Here is a 22,281-nt window from a genome sequence, read left to right as displayed (position 1 = left end):
AGTAATTTGTTAGGGGGAATGGTGTATGCAGATGTTGCGACCAAAACACTCACGCAAGTTTACGCGATCTTCAAGTAATATAGTAATAAGTAAAGTATCGTTCTCACGAAGAATTATGATCAACTTATCAACTGATGCAAACTCAAACAATTATCAATTCGAGCTAATTCATCACAAAATGCATAAATAACCAATTTACAACTTAACTAGTAATCAAACAATAATACAGCGCAAAGTTACTACACCACATATGCAATTTTCTTTTAACAATTAATAAAAGAGATATTCCAGGGTCATGGGCTTGCTAGAGATCATGCTACGCTTTTAGCTTAAGAATGATTTATTGAATTATCTGGGTTATTGATTATAGGGTTAATAATACCCATAAAAATATGTCGAATTCTTATGCGCCTATTCAGGTTAAATTAATACCTATATTTCTATGGCATTAACATTAACTCAAATGCATTTACAATTCCTATTTTTCAACCAAACAAGGCAATTAAGTATATTTCTATCTTAATCGCTAATCTTTCACCCGATGCCCGGGATCAAGATCTTGTTCTATTTGATTCTATATGCAATCAAGAATTTCCTTTTTCAAGTTTAACTCAAGATTCATAAATAGTATTTTACTGTTAGCTATGCAGTAAAATAATTAACAGCAGAATCAAATAAACAACCCATAACGATAAATTCAAGATCATCATTTTAAGCTTCAAACAACATAATCATCTAACACCCATGACCCCAGAATATTTGGCTTTTTAGCCACTCATATTCATACAAACATCAACAATATAATTCTTAAACATCAAATAAATAGATACTAGAAGAAAGTTTAGAAAAACTCTTTTAATCCTTGCTCCAAAGTGTTGTTCCTCTTGCTAGGGTTTATACAAATATAATTGAAAATAAGAAAGAAATACAACATAAAATACTACTAGATTGAAAGAAAAGAGAGAATAGAATACTTACCTTGCAAGAAGAAGAAGGATTTGGGGATGGATTTGTTAAGTGAAATTGTTTGGGGCTTTTTGGGGTTGATACTTAGAGAGGCAGAGAGTTTGGGAGAGGAAATATGAATAAGGGAAGGGGGTTTTCGGATATTAAGGGCTTTTAAAAAAAATCTTCTTTTTTTTTAAAATAAAAATAAAAATATGCCTACCGCGTTGGCCCCCGCGGTGCGGTAGTGCAAAAATCCCAGCTGCTCCGAAAAATTTGTATTCTGCGTCGTCTGTGCAATTTTGCCTGGCGCAGTGTGTGGCACGATGCCCTATGCGACGTGATAGGCCAATTTTTCACAGAGTTAGCCTATTTTTCGATTTTTAGCTCACAATTTACTCCCCTACATCATTGTACACTGATTTTATGCCAAATTCATGCTTGCACCAGATTAAAAATATTATAACATCTAAAATCTAATATTTCTAAACTACAATTAAAAGTTAGTGATTTTAGTCATTGGGTTGCCTCCCAACAAGCGCCTAATTTAACATCGCGACACGACTCAACACTTCATCACACATAAACCAAATCTACCGAGGTCTTGTGACCTTTAATATCACTACCCTAATAGTGTTTTACTCGTTGCCCATTCACCAAGAGTGTACCACTTGAATTTATGTCCCGCAATTCAACTGTTCCATAAGGAGTCATACTCACCACAACGAAAGGGCCTGCCCAACGGGGCTTAAGCTTTCCAAGAAAAAGCTTTAGCCTTGAATTAAACAAGAGAACTTCTTGACCCGGCTCAAACTCACGATGTTGGATGTGCTTGTCATGCCACCTCTTGGTCTTTTCTTTATACAACTTGGCATTTTCATATGCATGCAACCGAAACTCATCAAGTTCATTGAGTTGTAGCAGTCTTTTTTCACCGGCTAAGTCCATATCCATATTTAGCTTTTTGATTGCCTAATAAGCTTTGTGTTCTAGCTCAACGGGCAAATGACATGTCTTTCCATAAACTAACATGTACGGACAAGTACCTATTGGAGTCTTGTATGCAGTTCGGTAAGCCCACAATACATCTTCTAACTTACCAGACCAATCCTTCCTATTTGCACTCACTGTTTTCTCCAAAATCTGTTTTACCTCTCTATTTGACACTTCAACTTGACCATCGTTTGAGGGTGGTATGCAGTAGCAACCTTGTGTCTTACCCCATATTTTGCTAGAACATTTTCAACAATTTGTTACAAAAGTGTTTCCTCCATCACTTATCAACACCCTTGGAGTTTCAAAGCGTGTGAAAATATGCTTCTTTACGAAACTTACCACTACCTTTGCATCATTAGTAGGAAGAGCAATGGCCTCAACCCAATTAGACATATAATCGACTGCAACCAAAATGTATCTTTGACCATTAGAGTATGGAAATGGTCCCATGAAATCAATTCCCTAGACATCAAAGAGCTTTACTACCAAAATATTTTGCAAAGGCATCTCGTTCCTCTTCATGATTGTACCTGTTCTTTGACACCTATCACAATTTTTAACAAAAACATGTGCATCTTTAAATAATTTTGGCCAGTAAAAACCTGATTATAAAACCTTTTGTGCAGTTCTGTCTCCACCATGGTGACCTACATAAAGAGAAGCATGACAGTCATGCAATATTGCATTCATCTCCTCCTCAGGGACACACCTTCTTACCAATTGATCTACGCATTGCTTGTATAGAAAAGGCTCGTCCCACATGTAAAATCTCACGTCATGTAAAAATTTTCTTCTATGATCAGCTGTGAATTCTGGTGGAGTCACCCCACTTGCAATAAAATTCACATAATTAACATACTATGGGGTTTCATCCGAAGTGATGGCTAGTAACTGTTCATCAGGAAATGTTCCTTTGATTGATTCTCCTTCAGTGACATGGCCTCGATTTTCCAACCTGGACAAGTGATCTGCAACATGATTCTCTATCCCTTTTCGATCTCGAGTCTCTAAATCAAATTCCTGCAAAAGAAGAACACATCAGATTAACCTTGGCTTGGCATCTTTCTTTGAAAATAAATACCTGATAGCTGAGTGATCTGTGTAAACTATGACTTTGGTTCCCACTAATATGACCTGAACTTATCAAATGCCTATACTACTGCAAGCAACTCTTTTTCAGTAACAGTGTAATTCATTTGTGTTGGATTAAGAGTTCTGCTCACATAATGAATGGAGTAAAGGATTTTCTCCTTCTGCTGCCCTAAAACAACTCCAATGGCTATGTCACTTGTGTCACACATCAACTCAAATGGAAGTTTCCAATCTGGAGCAATGATAGTTGGTGCAGTAACTAATCTTCTTTTCAGCTCATCAAATGCTTTCAGACAAGCATCATCAAACTTGAAGGATGTATCTTTCTCAAGAAGCCTGCACAAAGGAGATGAAATTTTTAAAAAACCTTTAATGAAACGAAGATAAAAACCTGCATGGCCCAAGAAACTGCAAATTCCTCTAACTGATGTCAGTGGAGGTAATTTTTCAATTGCTTTCACCTTTGCTTTATCTTCCTGCAATCCATTCTTGGACACTTTGTGCTCTAGGGCGATACCTTCTCTTACCATGAAATGACATTTTTTCCAATTCAGTACCAAATTTGTTTCTTCACACCTAGCAAGTACCTTGTCAAGATTCATTAAACATTCATCAAAAGAACATCCAAATACAGAAAATCATCCATAAATAGTTCTACAAATCTTTCAACCATATTAGTAAAAATAGCAATCATACTCCTTTGAAAAGTCGTAGGTACATTACAGAGACCAAATGACATTCTTTTAAATGCATATATCCCATAGGGACATGTAAATGTGGTCTTCTATTGGTCCTCTAGGGCTATAACAATATGATTATATCCCGAGTAGCCATCCAAAAAATAGTAGTATTCCTGTCCAGCTAATCTATCAAGCATTTTATCAATAAAGGGGAGAGAAAAATGGTCTTTTCAGGTGACATTATTCAATTTTTTATAATCTATACAAATCCTCCACCCAGTAACAGTTCGAATGGGAATCATATCATTGTTTTCATTGGTCACTACAATCATTACCCTTTTCTTTGGAACACATTGGACTGGACTTACCCATTTGCTATCAGAGATTGGAAATACAATACTTCCATCAAGCCATTTAATCACTTTTTTTCTTACCACCTCTTTCATGTGACGATTCGGCCAGTCATCTCAAGAGTTACCGCTCCGTTTCCCTCATTTATACTTCTTTATGTTTCGTTATCCGTGTTTTATGTGGTCGAGTTGATTAGTTTGCGATTGGTGTGGTCTTGGTAAGAAATGAGACACTTAGTCTCTTTTAAGAAGGTTTAAGTTGGAAAAGTCAACCGGATGTTGACTTATGAGTTAGAGGACTCGGATGTGAGTTTCGATGGTTCGGTTAGCTTTGGGAGGTGATTGTGACTTAGAGTGTGATGGGAAGTGGTTTTGGAGGTCCGGTGTAGAATTAGGCTTGAATTGGCGAAGTTAGTATTTTGGCGATTTCCAGTTGATAGGTGAGATTTTTATTCGGGGGTCAGAATGGAATTCCGAGAGTTGTTGTAGCTTCGTTATGTCATTTGAGATGTGTGTGAATAATTTCAAGTTATTTGGATGTGGTTTGGTTGGGTTTTTGATCAAAAGCATGTTTCGGAAGTTTTTAGAAAACTTAGGCTTGAATTCGATGTGAATTGATGGTTTTGGTGTTGTTTGTGGTGTTTTGATGATTGGAACAAGTTTGAATGAGGTTTTAGGATGTGTTGGTGCTTTTCGGATCGGGTGAGTTTCGGATGGTCAATCGGACCAATTTCTATGTTGAGAGGTTGCAGAATTTGAGCAGCAGTTGCAGAGGATTTTTGGCCTTTGCGATCGCGTGAGGGCCCTCGCGATAGCGTAGAAGGAATTTGGGTGGGACTGAGTTTGTGCTTCGCGTTCGCGTCTGAGGGATTGCGTTCGCGGAGAGTGAGAAGCTTGTGCTTCGCATTCGCATGAGAGAGTTCTCGTGCGCGTATAAGGAATCAGGTCCCAGGGCAATTGCTCTTCGTGTTCGCGTATGTGGGGTCGCATTCGCGTAGCTCAGGGAAGTTAAAGCATCGCGTTCACAGAAGCATCATCGCGTTCACATAGTGTTATTTTGAGAAGCCGGAATTTAGTGCTTCGTGATCGCGAGACCTTGGTCGCGATCGCGATGAAGGAAATCCAGAACTGGGCAGTGAATTTATTAAACATTTCATCCGCGATTTTGAGCCATTTTCCACCATAGCTGAGTATTTTGAGAGCTCTTTTAGGGAAATTGAAGAGGGATTCGAGGAGAAGTGATTGGAGGTAAGATTTATGAGCATAAAACGTGATTCTATTGTGAAATTAACCTAGAAATTCATGGAAATTTAGCTAAAAATGGAAGAACTAGGGCTTGGGATGTTGAGATTTTAAATTAGGATTTGAAGGGCCATTTGAGGTCGGATTTGAGAACTCTTGACATGTATGGACTCGTGGAAGGATAAGGAACCCGTTGATGCAAAAATTTTTGAGTTTCGAGAAGTGGGCATGGGGCTCGGGTTTTGCTAATTTCAGGATTTTTTGATATTTTTCGATTGTTTTCACTTGGCTTATGTTCCCTTAGCATATTGCGATGTATTCGTTCTGGTTTTGGTCAGATTCGAGACGCGAGAAGGCCGATTTGAGGGGCAAAGGCTTAGCGAGCTAGCATTTTTGATGGTTCAAGGTGAGTAATGAATGTAAATGGTGTCCTGAGGGTTTAAAACCCCGGATTTGCATATCGTAGTGCTATATTGAGGTGAGACACGCGCTTGACGATGAGCATGGGGTCGTTTACTATTGAGGATTGTGACTTGGTCCATCCCGAGTGATGCTCTTACCGCGTATTTGATTGAAGCTTATTTGTTATCATCATTATTTGGACTGATTGCCATATTTGGGCTTCGTGCCAACTATTTGAACCCTCCGGGGAGTTTTATCACTATTTTCCTCACTGTTTGGCTTACTACTTGAACTCAGTCGTACCGTTTTCCACTGTTTTACAACTGAGCCACTTTTACTCAGTTTTGAAACTAAAATGATATAATAAATGATGTTTTAGGCTGAGAACTACTAGTTTACTAATACCCGAGGGGCTTATATGATTTCTGGATTGAGTATTGCCAATGGCCAGATGTGAGGATACTATAGGATCGGGCTGCGCACCATAGCAGTGTTATACTGATATTGATATGAGGCCGAGGGCCTAGATTTGATGCCACAAGATGGCTTGATATTGCGCTTGGGCCGTAAGGGGCCCCTCCCGGAGTCTGCACACCCCCAGTGAGCACCGTCGATGAAATATATGGATCGGGCTGCATGCCGCAGCGGGTACTATAGGGTACCGTTCTATGTGTTGATTTTCTTTATATGCTTGTCACTTAACCGCTTATTTGTTGTAGCATTACCATATTTCATTTCCATTGGTTTACTGCTTTCATATTATTTGTTTAAACGACTGCATTATAGAATACTCTGTGTTTTTCCGTGACTTCTTATCCTTAGTCATTATTTATGCTTATTACTCACCGGGTCAGAGTAATCCGATTACTCCCTGCACCTTGCGTGTAGATCCAGGTGTTCTAGAGGCTGAGTGAGGATTTTCAATCGATCAGTTCATATCCGTGAGCATCAAGGTAGCTGCACGGCATCCGCAGCCCGGATCTCTCCCTTCTATCCTTTCCTTTTATCCGCATTTCCTAGACTGATTATGTATTAGGCTGTTAAACTTGTACTAGAGGCTCGAGACTTGTGACACCAAATCTGTATAGGCTATGTAGTAGTATTATCATCTGAATTTCCGCATATTTAACTTGTTGTCTTAAACTCTTATTAGGGTAATTTAGCAATTTAACTGTGTTAGCTGATAATGATTTTTATAAGAAAACGGATTGAGGTTGTTAGTTGTTCAGGCTTGCCTAGCAGTGTGTTGGGCGCCATCACGACCGGGGTTAGGGTCGTGACAAGTTGGTATCAGAGCCTAGGTTACATAGGTCTCACAAGTATGAGCCGGTTTAGTAGAGTCTTGCGGATCGGTACGGAGACGTCTGTATTTATTCTCAAGGGGCTGCAGAACCTTTAGGAAAAACTTCACATTCTTGAAATTCTTGTCGTGCAACTTTGTTGATCCGAGAACTAAACTTCTGTTATTCTATTCTCTCACAGATGGTGAGGACGCGAGCTACCGGACGAGGTGGACGACCACCAGTGCCACCCACTGAGGCCACCAGAGGCCGTGGACGCGGTCGTGGACGTGGCAGAGGCAGAGCAGCGAGGGCAGCACCTGTTGATGCATCGGCTGCCCCGGCTCCTGATCAGGCTCCCGCTATGGATGCTCCAACAGCACCAGTTCAGGCACCAGTTGTGCCTATCGTGGTTTCGGGTCTTCAGAAGGCCTTGGCATAGAATTGGTCTGGCTCAGGCAGTTTCAGCCACTACCGCAGCAGCTACTTCACAGGCCGGGGGAGGCAATCAGACCTTCGTTGCTCGCACACCTGAGCAGGTAGTGCAGGGACTACAGATGTCGAGGGCACCTCCAGCTCAACCGATTGCGCCAGTTCAGGAGTTCGTAGTACCAGCCATGCCGGATGATGAGCAGTGTCGTCTTAAGAGGTTTGGTAGGCTCCAGCCTCCGTCGTTCAGTAGTGCTGAGGGCGAGGATGCCTAGGGTTTTCTTGACAAGTGCTAGCAGATGCTCTTTACAGCAAGGATTCTTGAGTCTAGTGGTGTGGCATTTACCACCTTTCATTTCTCGGGGGATGCCTTTACTTGGTGGGAGGAATTTGAGAGGCGTAGGCCTGTCGGTGCAACAACCCTTTCTTGGCAGCAGTTCTCCGCTCTCTTCTTGGAGAAGTATGTACCGTAGTCCCGTAGAGAGGAGTTGCGTAAGTAGTTTGAGTGGTTGACGCATGGGGATATGACTGTGACCTAGTATGAGATGAGATTTTCTGAGTTGGCTCGTCATGCCATTTGGATGATTCCGTTAGATCGTGAGAGGATCAGGAGATTTGTGGATGGCTTTAACTACCATCTCCGTATTCTGATGACTAGAGAGAGAGTATTGGGTGCTACGTTTGAGGAGTTGGTTGATATCGCTTGTGAGATTGAGATGGTTCGCCGTCGGGAGTGAGAGGAGAGGGAGGCCAAGAGGCCCCAAGGATCGGGCAGTCACAGTGGTGCTCCTTCGAGGGGCCCGTTCCAGCATGGTAGAGGTCGTTCTTTTAGGCCTGCTCAGTCAGCCCGTCCAGAGTATCGTGGGGCATCTTCAGGTCGTGGTCATCATGGGTCTCACCAGGGCCAGCCTTCATTTAGCGCCCTCCCAGCTCATAGTTCCTCTCGTGCCCCATAAGCTCAGGGTTCTTCTCTACCGAGTGCATCTGTAAGTCACTCCGGTGCGAGGGGTTCCCTTCAGTCCCCATCTCCAGCACGGGGTAGTTGTTATGAGTGTAGAGAGTTTGGACATATGAGGAGGCAGTGCCCTCGACTTCATGATACTCAGTTTCAACAGAGGGGTCAGCCCTCGACTTCTGCTCCAATTACTTCACCACCCGCCCAGCCAGCTGAGGGTGGAGGTCAGGCAGCCAGGGGTCGCCCTAGAGGAGAAGGCCGATCAGGCGGTGTCCAGGCTCGTTTCTATGCTATTCCAAGTAGGACAAATGTTATTGCTTCAGACGCTGTAATTACAGGTATTGTTTCAGTCTGCCACAAGGATGCCTCTGTATTATTTGATCTCGGTTCCACCTATTCTTATGTGTCCTCATATTTTGCTCATTATTTGGGTACGCCCCCTGAGTTTCTTGCTTTACCTGTTCATGTATCTATCCCGGTGGGTGATACTGTTATTGTAGACTGTGTGTACCGGTCACGTATGGTGACTATTAGGGGTTTGGAAACCCGAGTGGATATATTGATATTGATCATGGTGGATTTTGATGTCATTTTGGGCATGGATTGGTTATCTCCGTGTCATGCTATTCTAGACTGTCATGCTAAGACAGTCACTTTGGCTATGCTGGGTGTACCGCGGATCGAGTGGCGTGGCGTGACTGATTATGTTCCTAGTAGAGTGATCTCTTTCTTGAAGGCCCAGTGTATGGTTGGGAAGGGTTGTCTGTCATATCTAGCGTTTGTGAGGGATGTTGGAGCTGAGACTCCTAGCATTGATTCTGTTCCAGTTGTAAGGGACTTTTCCAATATTTTTCCTGCAGACCTGTCGGGCATGCCACCGGACTAGGATATTAATTTTGGTATTGACCTGGTGCCGGGCACTCAGCCCATTTCTATTCTGCCGTATCGTATGGAACCAGTAGAGTTGAAAGAATTGAAGGAGAAGCTTGAGGAACTCCTAGATAAGGGGTTCATTCAGCCTAGTGTGTCACCGTGGGGTGCGCCAGTTCTGTTTGTGAGGAAGAAGGATGGCACAATGAGAATGTGTATTGATTACTGGCAATTGAACAAGGTAACAATTAAGAACAAGTATCCTTTGCCTCGCATTGATGATTTATTTGACCAGCTTCAGGGAGCGAGGGTGTTATCTAAGATTGATCTTCATTCGGGCTATCACCAGTTGAAGATTAGGGATTCAAATATTCTTAAGACTGCTTTCAGGACTAGATATGGTCACTATGAGTTTTTTGTCATGTCTTTTGGGCTGACCAATGCCCCAGCAGCGTTCATGCATTTGATGAACAATGTATTTCGACCTTATCTGGATTCATTTGTTATTGTATTCATTGATGATATTCTGGTGTACTCGCGTAGTTAGGAGGAGCACGCAGAGCATTTGCGAGTTGTATTGCAGAGATTGAATGAGGAGAAGCTTTATACAAAGTTCTCCAAGTGTGAGTTTTGGCTCGGTTTAGTGGTTCTCTTGGGACACGTGGTGTCCAGCAAGGGTATTCAGGTTGATCCGAAGAAGATAGAGGCAGTTCAGAGTTGTCCTAGACCATCCTCAGCCACAGAGATTCGTAGCTTTCTTGGGTTGGCAGGCTATTATCGCCGGTTTGTTCAGGGATTCTCATCCATTGCATCGCCCTTGACCAAGTTGACTCTGAAGGGTGCTCCATTTGTATGGTCGGACGAGTGTGAGGAGAGCTTTCGGAAGCTCAAGACAGCTTTGACCACAGCTCCAATATTGGTTTTGCCATCAGCTTCAGGTTCATATACCATGTATTGTGATGCTTCTAGAGTTGGGATTGGTTGTGTATTGATGCATGAGGGTAGAGTTATTGCTTATGCTTCTCGTCAGTTGAAGCCCCATGAGAAGAACTACCATGTTCATGATTTGGAATTGGCTGTCATAGTTCATGCATTAAAGATTTGGAGGCATTACTTGTATGGCGTATCTTACGAGGTATTCATCGATCATCGCAGTCTTTAGCATTTGTTCAAGCAAAAGGATCTTAATTTAAGGTAGCGGAGATGGCTAGAGTTGCTTAAGGATTATGATATTACTATTCTGTATCATCCAGGAAAGGCCAATATAGTGGCCGATGCTTTGAGCCGAAAGGCAGTGAGTATGGGGAGTTTGGCATACATTCTAGTTGGGGATAGACCCCTTGTAGTTGATGTTCAGGCCTTGGCCAATCGGTTTGTGAGACTAGATATTTCGGAGCTCAGTCGGGTGTTGGCTTGTGTGGTTTCTCGGGCTTCCTCATATGATCGCATCAGAGAGCGCCAATATGATGATCTACATTTGCTTGTCCTTAAGGACAGGGTTCAGCATGATGATACCAAAGATGTGACCATCGTTGATAATGGTGTGTTGAGGATGCAGGGCCGGATCTGTGTGCCCAATGTGGATGGGCTTAGAGAGTTAATTCTGGAGGAGGCCTATAGCTCGCGGTATTCCATTCATCCGGGTGCCGCGAAGATGTATCATGATTTGAGGTAGCACTATTGGTGGAGAAGAATGAAGAAAGATATTGTGGGATTTGTAGCTCGGTGTCTCAATTGTCAGTAGGTGAAATATGAGCATCAGAGACCAAGTGGCTTGCTTCAGCAGATGGTTATTCCCGAGTAGAAGTGGGAGAGGGTCACTATGGACTTTGTGGTTGGACTTCCTCGTACTTTGAAGAAGTTTGATGCTATTTGAGTGATTATGGATCGGCTGACCAAGTCCGCGCACTTCGTTCCTATCTGTACTACTTATTCTTCAGAGCGGTTGGCAGGGATTTATATCCGGGATATTGTTCGGTTGAATGGTGTTCCAGTTTCCATCATCTCATATAGAGGTACTTAGTTTACTTCGCAGTTTTAGAGAGCCGTGCAGAGAGAGTTGGGTACTCAGGTGGAGTTGAGCACATCATTTCATCCTTAGATGGACGGACAGTCCGAGTGTACTATTCAGATATTGGAGGACATGTTGTGTGCTTGTGTTATTGATTTTGGAGGTTCATGGGATGAGTTTTTTCCGCTTGTAGAGTTTGCCTACAACAACAACTACCAGTCGAGTATTCAGATGACTCCATATGAGGCTTTGTATGGGAGGCAGTGTAGATCTCCAGTTGGTTGGTTCGAGCCCGACGAGGCTAGGCTATTGGGGATAGATTTGGTTCAGGATGCCTTAGAAAAGGTGAAGGTGATTCAGGAGAGACTTCGTACAGCGCAGTCGCATCAGAAGAGTTATGCGGACTAAAAGGTTCGAGATGTATCCTACATGATTGGTGAGAAGGTCTTGCTAAAGGTTTCGCCCATGAAGGGTGTTATAAGATTTGGAAAGAAAGGAAAGTTGAGTCCGCGGTTCATTGGACCTTTTGAAGTACTTCGGGGGATTGGGGAAGGGGCTTATATGCTTGCTCTGCCACCCAGCTTGTCTAGCGTGCATCCGGTATTTCATGTTTCTATGCTCCGGAAGTATGTTGGAGATCCGTCTCATGTTTTGGACTTCAACACGGTTTAGTTGGATGATGATTTGACCTTTGATGTGGAGCCAGTAGCTATTTTGGGTCGCCAGGTTCGGAAGTTGAGGTCAAAAGATATAGCTTCAGTAAAAGTGCAGTGGAGAGGTCGGCCCGTGGAGGAGGCTACATAGGAGACCGAGTGGGAGATGCGGAGCAGATATCCTCACCTATTTGAGGCTTCAGGTATGTTTCTTGACTCGTTCGACGACAAACGTTTGTTTAAGTTGGGGAGGATGTGACGACTCGGTCAGTCGTCTCATGAGTTACCGCTCCGTTTCCCCCATTTCTACTTCTTTATGCTTCGTTATCCGTGTTTTATGTGGTCGAGTTAATTGGTTTGCGGTTGGTGTGGTTTTGGTAAGAAATGAAACACTTAGTCTCTTTGAAGAAGGTTTAAGTTGGAAATGTCAACCGGATATTGACTTATGAGATAAAGGACTCGGATGTGAGTTTTGATGGTTCGGTATGCTTCGGGAGGTGATTTGGGACTTAGGAGTGTGATCGAAAGTGGTTTTGGAGGTCCGGTGTAGAATTAGGCTTGAATTGGCGAAGTTAGTATTTTGGCGATTTCCGGTTGATAGGTGAGATTTTGATCCGGGGGTTGAAATGGAATTTCGAGAGTTTTTGTAGCTTTGTTAGGCCATTTGGGATGTGTGTGCAAATTTCAGGTCATTTGGATGTTTTTTGGTTGGGTTTTTTATCAAAAGCGTGTTTCGGAAGTTTTTAGAAAACTTAGGCTTGAATTCGATGTGAATTGGTGGTTTTGGTGTTGTTTTTGGTGTTTTGATGATTGGAACAAGTTTGAATGAGGTTTTAGGATGTGTTGGTGCTTTTGGTTGAGGTCCCGGGGGCCTCGGGTGAGTTTCGGATGGTCAATCGGACCAATTTCTATGTTGAGAGGTTGCAGAATTTGAACAGCAGTTGCAGAGGATTTTTGGCCTTCGCGATCGCGTGAGGGCCCTCGCGATCGCGTGAGGGCCCTCGCGATCACGTAGAAGGAATTTGGGTGGGCCTGAGTTTGTGCTTCGCATTCGCAGGAGAGAGTTCGCGTTCGCGTATAAGGAATCAGGTCCCAGGGCAATTGCACTTCACGTTCACATATGTGGGGTCGCGTTCACGTAGCTCTGGGAAGTTAAATCATCGCATTCGCATAGTGTTATTTTGAGAAGCCGGAATTTAGTGCTTCTCGATCGCGATGAAGGAAATCCAGAATTAGGCAGTGAGTTTATTAAACATTTCATCCGCGATTTTGAGCCATTTTTCCACCATAGCTGAGTATTTTGAGAGCTCTTTGAGGGAAATTGAAGAGGGATTCGAGGAGAAGTGATTGGAGGTAAGATTTATGAGCATAAAACGTGATTCTATTGTGAAATTAACCTAGAAATTCATGGAAATTTAGCTAAAAATGGAAGAACTAGGGCTTGGGATGTTGAGATTTTAAATTGGGATTTGAAGAGCCATTTGAGGTCGGATTTGAGAACTCTTGACATGTATGGACTCGTGGAAGGATAAGGAACCCGTTGATGTGAAAATTTCTGAGTTTCGAGAAGTGGTCTCGGGGCTCGGGTTTTGCTAATTTCAGGATTTTTTGATATTTGATTGTTTTTGCTTGGCTTATGTTCCCTTAGCATATTATGACGTATTTGTTCTAGTTTTGGTCAGATTCGATGCGCGAGGAGGCTGATTTGAGGGGCAAAGGCGTAGCGAGCTAGAGTTTTTGTAGGTTCGAGGTGAGTAATGAATGTAACGGGTGTCCTGAGGGTTTGAAACCCCAAATTGGCACATCTTAGTGCTATATTGAGGTGAGACACACGTTTGACGATGAGCGTGGAGTCATTTATTTTTGGGGATTGTGACTTGGTCCATCCCGAGTGATGCTCTTACCGCGTATTTGATTGAAGCTTATTTGTTATCATCATTATTTGGACCGATTGCCATATTTGGGCTTCGTGCCAACTATTTGAACCCTCCGAGGAGTTTTTATCACCGTTTCCTCACTGTTTGACTTACTACTTGAACTCAGTAGTATCGTTTTCCACTGTTTTACAACTGAGCCACTTTTACTCGGTTTTGAAACTAAAATGATATATTAAATGATGTTTTGGGCTGAGAACTACTGTTTTACTAATGCCCGAGGGGCTTATATGATTTATGGACTAAGTACGGCCAAGGGCCAGATGTGAGGATACTATGGGATCGGGTTGCGCGCCGCAGCAGTGTTATACTGATATTGATATGAGGCCGAGGGCCTAGATTTGATGCCACGAGATGGCTTGATATTGCGCTTGGGCCGTAAGGGGCCCCTCCCAGAGTTTGCACACCCCCAGTGAGTGCCGTCGACGAAATATATGGATCGGGCTGCACCCCGCAGTGGGTACTATAGGGTACCGTTCTATGTGTTGATTTTCTTTATATGTTTGTCACTTAACCGCTTATTTGTTGTAGCATTACTATATTTCGTTTCCATTGGTTTACTGCTTTCATATTACTTGTTTAAACTGCCGCATTATAGATTACTCTGTATTTTTCTGTGACTTCTTATCCTCAGTCATTATTTATGCTTATTACTCGCTGGGTCGGATTACTCACATTACTCCCTGCACCTTGCGTGCAGATCCAGGTGTTCCATAGGCGGAGTGAGGATTTTCAGTCGATCGGTTAATATCCGGGAGCATCGAGGTAGCTGCATGGCGTCTGCAGCCCGGATCTCTCCCTTCTATCCTTCATTTTATTCGCATTTCCTAGACTGATTATGTATTAGGCTATTAAACTTGTACCAGAGGCTCGAGACTTGTGACACCAGATCTGTATGGGCTATGTAGTAGTATTATCATCTGAATTTCCGCATATTTAACTCGTTTTCTTAAACTCTTATTAGGGTAATTTAGCAATTTAACTGTGTTAGCTGATAATGATTTTTATAACATTTGCTATCAGAGATTGGAAATACAATACCTGCATCAAGCCATTTAATCACTTCTTTTCTTACCACCTCTTTCATGTTGGGATTTAGGTGGCGTTGTTGTTCTATGCTCGGCTTGTGTCCTTCCTCCATGAGAATTTTATGCATGCAAAAAGCTGGACTAATACCTCTTATGTTAGACATTGTCCACCCAATTGCTCTTTTATGCTCACGTAGTACTCTCAGCAATTTTTCTTCCTGCAATTCAGACAAGTCAGAAGAAATAATAATAGGTAACGTATCAGAACTACCCAAATAAGTATAATGAAGGTGAGAAGGTAAAGGCTTCAGTTCCAATTTTGGAGCTTCTTCAATTGATGGCTTCGGAGGAGGACCATTTGGCCTGTTCAAAGGTTCAAAGGGATTTAAACATTTCATATATTCACATGATGCATTCAAAATATGCTTCATCTCTTCAACCTCATCATTAATCTCCAAACTCTCAAACAACACGATTGCTTTCTATAAAGAATCCTTCAAATATACGCTTGGGGCAATAAGTTTCTCATCCATCTCCATGACAGATATCATAGACAACTCTTCATAATGGCGAGGAAGTTGAATTGCTTTGTATACATTAAAAATAGCTTCCTCATTGTCAACTCTTATGATCATTTTTCTTTCTCTTACTTTAATTATAGCATCACCTATAGCCAAGAGAGGTCTTCCCAATATAATATGAAATTTTTCATCGGTTTCAAAATCCAAGATAATGAAATCAGCGGGGAAAATAAATTTCCCAATTTTCAGCAGCACATCTTCAATCACCCCTTTTGGGTAAGCTACGGACCTGTCTGCTAGTTGCAACATCACCGTGGTGGGTTTTGGAGCTCCCAAACCCAATTGTTTGTGCAAAGACAATGGCATCAAATTTATGCTCGCTCCCAAATCACAAAGTGCATGGCCTACATCAATATTACCTATTCTCACAGGGATAGTAAAGCTGTCAGGATCCTTAAGCTTTTGAGGAAGCTTATTTTGGACCCTTGAAGTGCACTCCTCAGTAAGTGCAACTGTTTCAAATTCAGTCAATCTCCTTTTGTTAGCCACAATATCTTTTATGTACTTGGCATACTTTGGAATTTCACGAATCACATCTACCAACGGAATATTCAATTGAATCTGACTCAACATAGAGAGAAATTTGTTGAACATGTGGTCATCATTCTTTTTCTGCAATCTTTGTGGAAAAGGTGGTGGTGGCCTTGGAACATTCACGGGCGCTGAAACTGTATCATCTTTATTTGCTTCCTGTGTTGCTTTGGGAATCAATTCACCCTCAGGTATAAGCTTGTCTTTTCTCTTCTTTGGAACTTCTTCTAATTCCCTTTCAGTTCTAAGTGTAATTGCACTAACTTGCGGAATTTTTCTCTGTATCACTTGGAAGAGCACTTGCAGGCCTAGCATTTTGATTTTCAGCTAGCTGTCCCATTTGTCTTTCAAGATTTCTGAAGTTAGTTCTAAGTTGTTGATTGTCATGTAACAATTTCTTCAACAAATCATTTGTACTTTCTTCTACCTGCCGGGGTGGCCTTTGAGGTTGATTAAAATTTCCTTGAGGTTTATATTGATTCTGATTTGATTGATTTCCACCCCAAGAGAAATTAGGATGATTCTTCCAATTTGGATTGTAAGTGTTACCATATTGTGCCTGTTGGTTCATTGGACCTCTACTTTGTTGCCCCACATAATAAATAGATTCAGGATTTGTGGGGCACATGTCACTCGTGTGATTGTCACCACACATTTCACAACAAATCGACATTTGTTGAACATGTTGCATTTGTTGTGTCTGGTTCATTGTCATTCTATTCATTTGATTTGCTCTCATGGTGGAAAAGTCATCAAGTTCAAGTACCACTGCTACTTTCTATTTCATTGCTCTCCTTGGTTCTCGCTCACCTTGCCAATTATGATCATTAGCGGTAAAGTTGTTTGGCAGAAGTTGTATTTCACTATATGGTCTCGCCATGCAACTACCTCCACAAACTGAATCAAGATTCATCTTTGAAGTCTCATCTAATCCATCAACAAAAGTATGTCCCAATACTTCATCAGTCTGACAATGATGTGGACAGTCTCGGAGTAGTTTCTTGTATCTTTCCCAAGCTTTGCGAAGAGTCTCACCATCCCGTTGTTGAAACCCAAGAATCTGGCTCCGCAAAGACTTTGTCTTTTTAGTGGGGAAAAACTTGATTAAGAATTTCTTTGCTAAATCATCCCAAGTATGGATTGAATTAGCAGGCTCCTTCTGCAACCATTCTTTAGCTTCCCCCAACAATGAAAAAGGAAACAAGGTCAGCCTGACATAGTCCTTGGAAACATTTGGATAGTTGTAAGTATCCATGATTTCTAAAAAATTTTGAATGTGCCACTGCGGGTCTTCATGAGATAGACCTACATATTGCCCAGTGGACTGAATCAGCTGTACCATGTACTGTTTAAGGTCAAAGTGACCTGTGTCAAGATGCTAATTTCTAATTCCCCAGCAACGGCCCCAAAAACTTGTTGCGACCAAAACACTCACGCAAGTGTACGCGATCTTCAAGTAATATAGTAATAAGTAAAGTATCGTTCCCCACGAGGAATTATGATCAACTTATCGACTAATGCAAAATCAAACAATTATCAATTCAAGCTAATTCATCACAAAATGCATAAATAACAAATTTACAATTTAACTAGTAATCAAACAATAATACAACGCAAAGTTACTACGCCATTTATTCAATTTTCTTTTAACAATTAATAAAAGAGATATTCCAGGGTCATGGGCTTGCTAGAGATCATGCTACGCTTTTAGCTTAGGAATGATTTATTGAATTATCTAGGTTATTAATTATAGGGTTAATAATACCCATAAGAATATGTCGAATTCTTATGCGCCTATTTAAGTTAAATTAATACCTATATTTCTATGACATTAATATTAACTCAAATGCATTTACAATTCTTATTTTTCAACCAAACAAGACAATTAAGTATATTTCTATCTTAATCGCTAATCTTTCACCCCATGCCCAGGATCAAGATCTTGTTCTATTTGATTCTATATGCAATCAAGAATTTCTTTTTTCAAGTTTAACTCAAGATTCATAAATAGTATTTCACTGTTAGCTACACAGTAAAATAATTAACAACAGAATCAAATAAACAACCCATAATGATAAATTCAAGATCATCAATTTAAGCTTCAAACAACATAATCATCTAACACCTATGACCCCAGAATATTTGGCTTTTTAGCCACTCATATTCATACAAACATCAACAATATAATTCTTAAACATCAAATAAATAGATACTAGAAGAAAGTTTAGAAAAACTCTTTTAATCCTTTCTCCAAAGTGTTGTTCCTCTTGATTTGTGATCTTTGAAGATGAATCTCCTCTTCTTTTTCTCTCTAAGATCAGGTCTGGTCCGTCAATAATTGCTGCTTTTCCCTTTTTAATCGTGTAAGAATGGGTTTTGATAATTACGCCCTTTTAAGACCAAAATAGAATAGTTTTGTGATTTTTACACGTCCGCGGCACCCCGTGCGACGCCCCGTACATCGCGTACATGGATTGGACAGAGGCAGAATATAATTTAACAAAGCAGATTTGCTGGAATTGCACTACCGCGGCGTCCCATGCAGCGCGACAGTGTATTTTTTTGCGCTGCTTCATTTTTTCTTTTGTTTTTCTATCCGGGCTTGTTATGTGACCCTCGAACACGATCCCGACATTATTTAGCTTTTACTGAGACTTCAAAGCCCCAAATTAATCAAATTTATCCCAAATTTAATTCTTAAGTCGGAATCTCTTTCTGCAAGGCATAAAGCATGAATTTAGTACAACTCATTATTATTTAAGCTTAAACCTTTATAAAATGCAATAACTAAAGTGTTGTTACAACGACTAAAATATGAGGTTTTAGCCTATGATCAGCAGATAGTGCTCAAGATGTTTGGGAAGATCTGAAAGAAAGATTCAATAAGGTGGATGGATCAAGATCATTTAGTATACATCAAGAAATTGTAAAACTAACTCAAGGAACAACATCTGTGGCAACTTACTTCACAAAGATGAAAGAGCTTTGGGTTGAATTAGAGGCACTAGTGCCACTACCAGGCTGTAAATGTGATAAGTCAAGGGAGTTTGTAGCCTATCTTCAAAGACAAAAATTATATTAGTTTCTAATGGGGCTGAATGATAACTATCTACAAGCTAGGAGTCAGATACTTCTGATGACACCACTACCCTCAGTAAACCAAGCCTATGCTATGATAGTTAGTGATAAGTCACAAAAGGCTATGGGAACAATCTCCAGCTCAGTTGGTCTATTGGGTACTATGTCTACTCTTGATCCTACTGCTATGTACTCTAAGACAGGATATCAAGGTCAGAAGTTCAGAAAAACCCAATAACTTATATTGTGATCACTACAAGATGAGAAATCACATCAGAGAAAATTGTTATAAACTGAAAGGATATCCTCTAGAATACAAATACAAAAGAAAGGGTGGACCATGTGGTTCATCTGCTGCTTACAATGTGTTCTCAGAAGAAGCTAGTGATGAGTTGACACAGCTTGATAATCAAAGGAACAATAAAGCCAACATAGTACACTATATAGGCTCACCTGAACAAATGGCTCAAATGAATCAGCTCCCAAGACAGATAATTCAGACTAGAGCATGTGCATTCACTTAGTCTCAATATGAACAAATTGTACAACTACTCAATCAATGTCAGCAGCAAAAGTACAAATTCCCATACTGCTTCCTTAGCCAATGTAGCACGCAGGTATTAGCAGCAGTAAGGAAATGCTAGTGATAAAAATCCTTAGAGCCTTGATTATTGACACTGGTGCCACAAACCATTTGGTATTTGATATAAGCATGCTAAACAAAGCATCTCTATTAAAAAGTACAAATTCAAAAAATGTGCAATTACCGAATGGTGATGTATCACAAATAACATATATTGGCTCTAGCACAATTTCTGATAACAGTACTTTAACTAATGTATTTCTACTGCCTCAAGTTCAAATATAACCTTATGTCAGTCTCATATGCAACAAAACAATTAAATTGTGTAGTTTCCCTTTATCCTAACTTTTGTGTGTTTCAGGATCTTTGCAGTGGCAATGTGAATAAGATTGATAAGGAGAGTGAAGGCCTGTACTTGCTATTAAACAAGTCTATAGGAAAACTTGGAAAACCCAGTCTAAAAGTGCATCAAGTTACTGCTATTACTGAAGATAAAATAAAATTGTGGCATATGAGATTTGGCAGTGTATCTAGTACTACCTTAAATAAAATACTGCATGCTAAAAATTAGGCTATAGCAAAAACTATTGAGAAGTGTAGTATATGTCCATGTGCTAAACAATATAGACTACCTTTGCCTACTAGCTCAAGTAAAAGTTCTGGTAAATTTGATCTTGTTTATATGGATGTATTGAGACCTTACAAAGTTCAAACCTTTGATGGAAACAAATATTTTCTAACCATAGTAGATGATTTTACTAGAATGACATGGGTCTATTTGTTAAAACAAAAACTAGATGCCAGTACTTTTATTCCATTCTTCCTAAAATATGTTCAAACCTAGTTTAATGTCGTGGTTAAAGTTATTAGATTTGACAATGGTACTGAGTTCTTAAATGATGTATATAATAATATATTCAAACAATTAGGTATAATACATCAAAGGTCCTGTGCCTATACACCTCAGCAAAATGGCATAGTCGAAAGAAAACATAGATACATGCTAGAAATAACAAGAGTAGTCAGGTTTCAGGCAAATATTCCTGTAAAACTTTGGAGACATTGTATTCAAACTGATGTGTATTTGATTAATAGATTGCCTTCATATGTGATTAAAGCATCTCCGTATAAAAAGTTGTATGATAGGAAACCTTCACTCAATCACCTAAAATATAATAGGATGCCTATGTTATGCCAAGAACCTTGCTAAAACTGATAAACTGCAACCAAGGACAAGGACTGTTGTACTGATGGGATAGTCAAAGGTACAAAAAAGGTTATACTTTATATGATCTCAATAACAAATGTCTTTTGTCAGCAGGGATGTTAGTTTTAAGGAAGATGATTTTCCATTCAAACGGAGTACTACTGAGATTCTAATATTCACCAACATTATGACTAAGATGGCTTCAACAGATGAACACAATCTACCAAATCTGGAACTATAAAAGTGTTCTAACAGGAGAGTGAATGAAAACAATGGGAGATTCTATTGTTGTTGACCGTGTGTATCGACCATGTTTAATTGTTCTTGGTGGTTTTGATACCAAAGTCGATCTATTGTTGCTCAGTATAGTATATTTGATATTATTTTGGGCATGGATTGGTTGTTTCCCTATTATGATGTTCTCGATTGTCATGCCAAGACCGTGATGCTGGTGATTCTAGGATTGCCACGGGTAGAGTGGAGAGGTGCTTTAGATTATGTTCTTAGCAGAGTTATCTCATTTCTAAAGGCTTAGTGTACGGTTGAGAAGGGGTGTAATGCTTATCTAGCCTTCGTAAGAGATGTCAGTGTTGATACTCTTAATATGGAGTCAGTTCCGATAGTGAGGGATTATCCGGATGTATTTTCGGTGGATCTTCCGGGCATGCCTCTCGACAGGGATGTCGATTTTTGTATTGATTTGTTACCGTGCACTCAGTCCATTTCTATTCCACCCTATCATATGACCCCAATAGAGTTGAAAGAATTAAAGGAACAGTTGCAAGAATTATAGTGAAGAAGAAGGATGGTTCTATGTGCATATCTATTCCATTTCTATTTTTGTATTGCTTCATTCGGCCCAGTGTGTCGCCTTGGGGTGCTATAGTCTTGTTTATAAAGAAGAAGGATGGTTCTATGTGCATGTGTATTGATTATCGCCAGTTGAACAAGGTTATAGTGAAGAACATGTATCCATTACCACACATTAATGACCTATTTAATCAGTTACAAGGTGCCAGAGTATTCTCCAAGATTAACTTGCATTCATACTATCATTAGTTGAAGAGTTGGGAGCCAGATATCCCGAAGACTACCTTTAAGACTCGGTATGGTCATTGCAAGTTCCGTTTGATGTCATTTGGACTGACAAATGCCCAAGCAGCATTCATGCACTTGATGAACATTGTATTTCAGCCCTATCTTGACTCATTCGTCATTGTGTTTATTGACGATATTCTAGTGTACTCTTGGAGTCAGGAGGATCATGATCTTTATTTGAGGATCATGTTCCAGACCATAAAAGAAAAAAAGTTATATGAAAAATTTTCAAAGTGTGAATTCTGGCTTGATTCGGTAGCATTTTTGAGCCATGTAGTGTCGAGTGAGGGGATAAAGGTAGATCCGAAAAAGATTGAAACAGTGCAGAGTTGGCCT

Source organism: Nicotiana tabacum, chromosome 16 (genome assembly GCF_000715075.1).
Source record: "Nicotiana tabacum cultivar K326 chromosome 16, ASM71507v2, whole genome shotgun sequence".
NCBI classification, from domain to species: Eukaryota; Viridiplantae; Streptophyta; class Magnoliopsida; order Solanales; family Solanaceae; genus Nicotiana; species Nicotiana tabacum.
Note: the sequence above shows the minus strand (reverse complement) of the source record.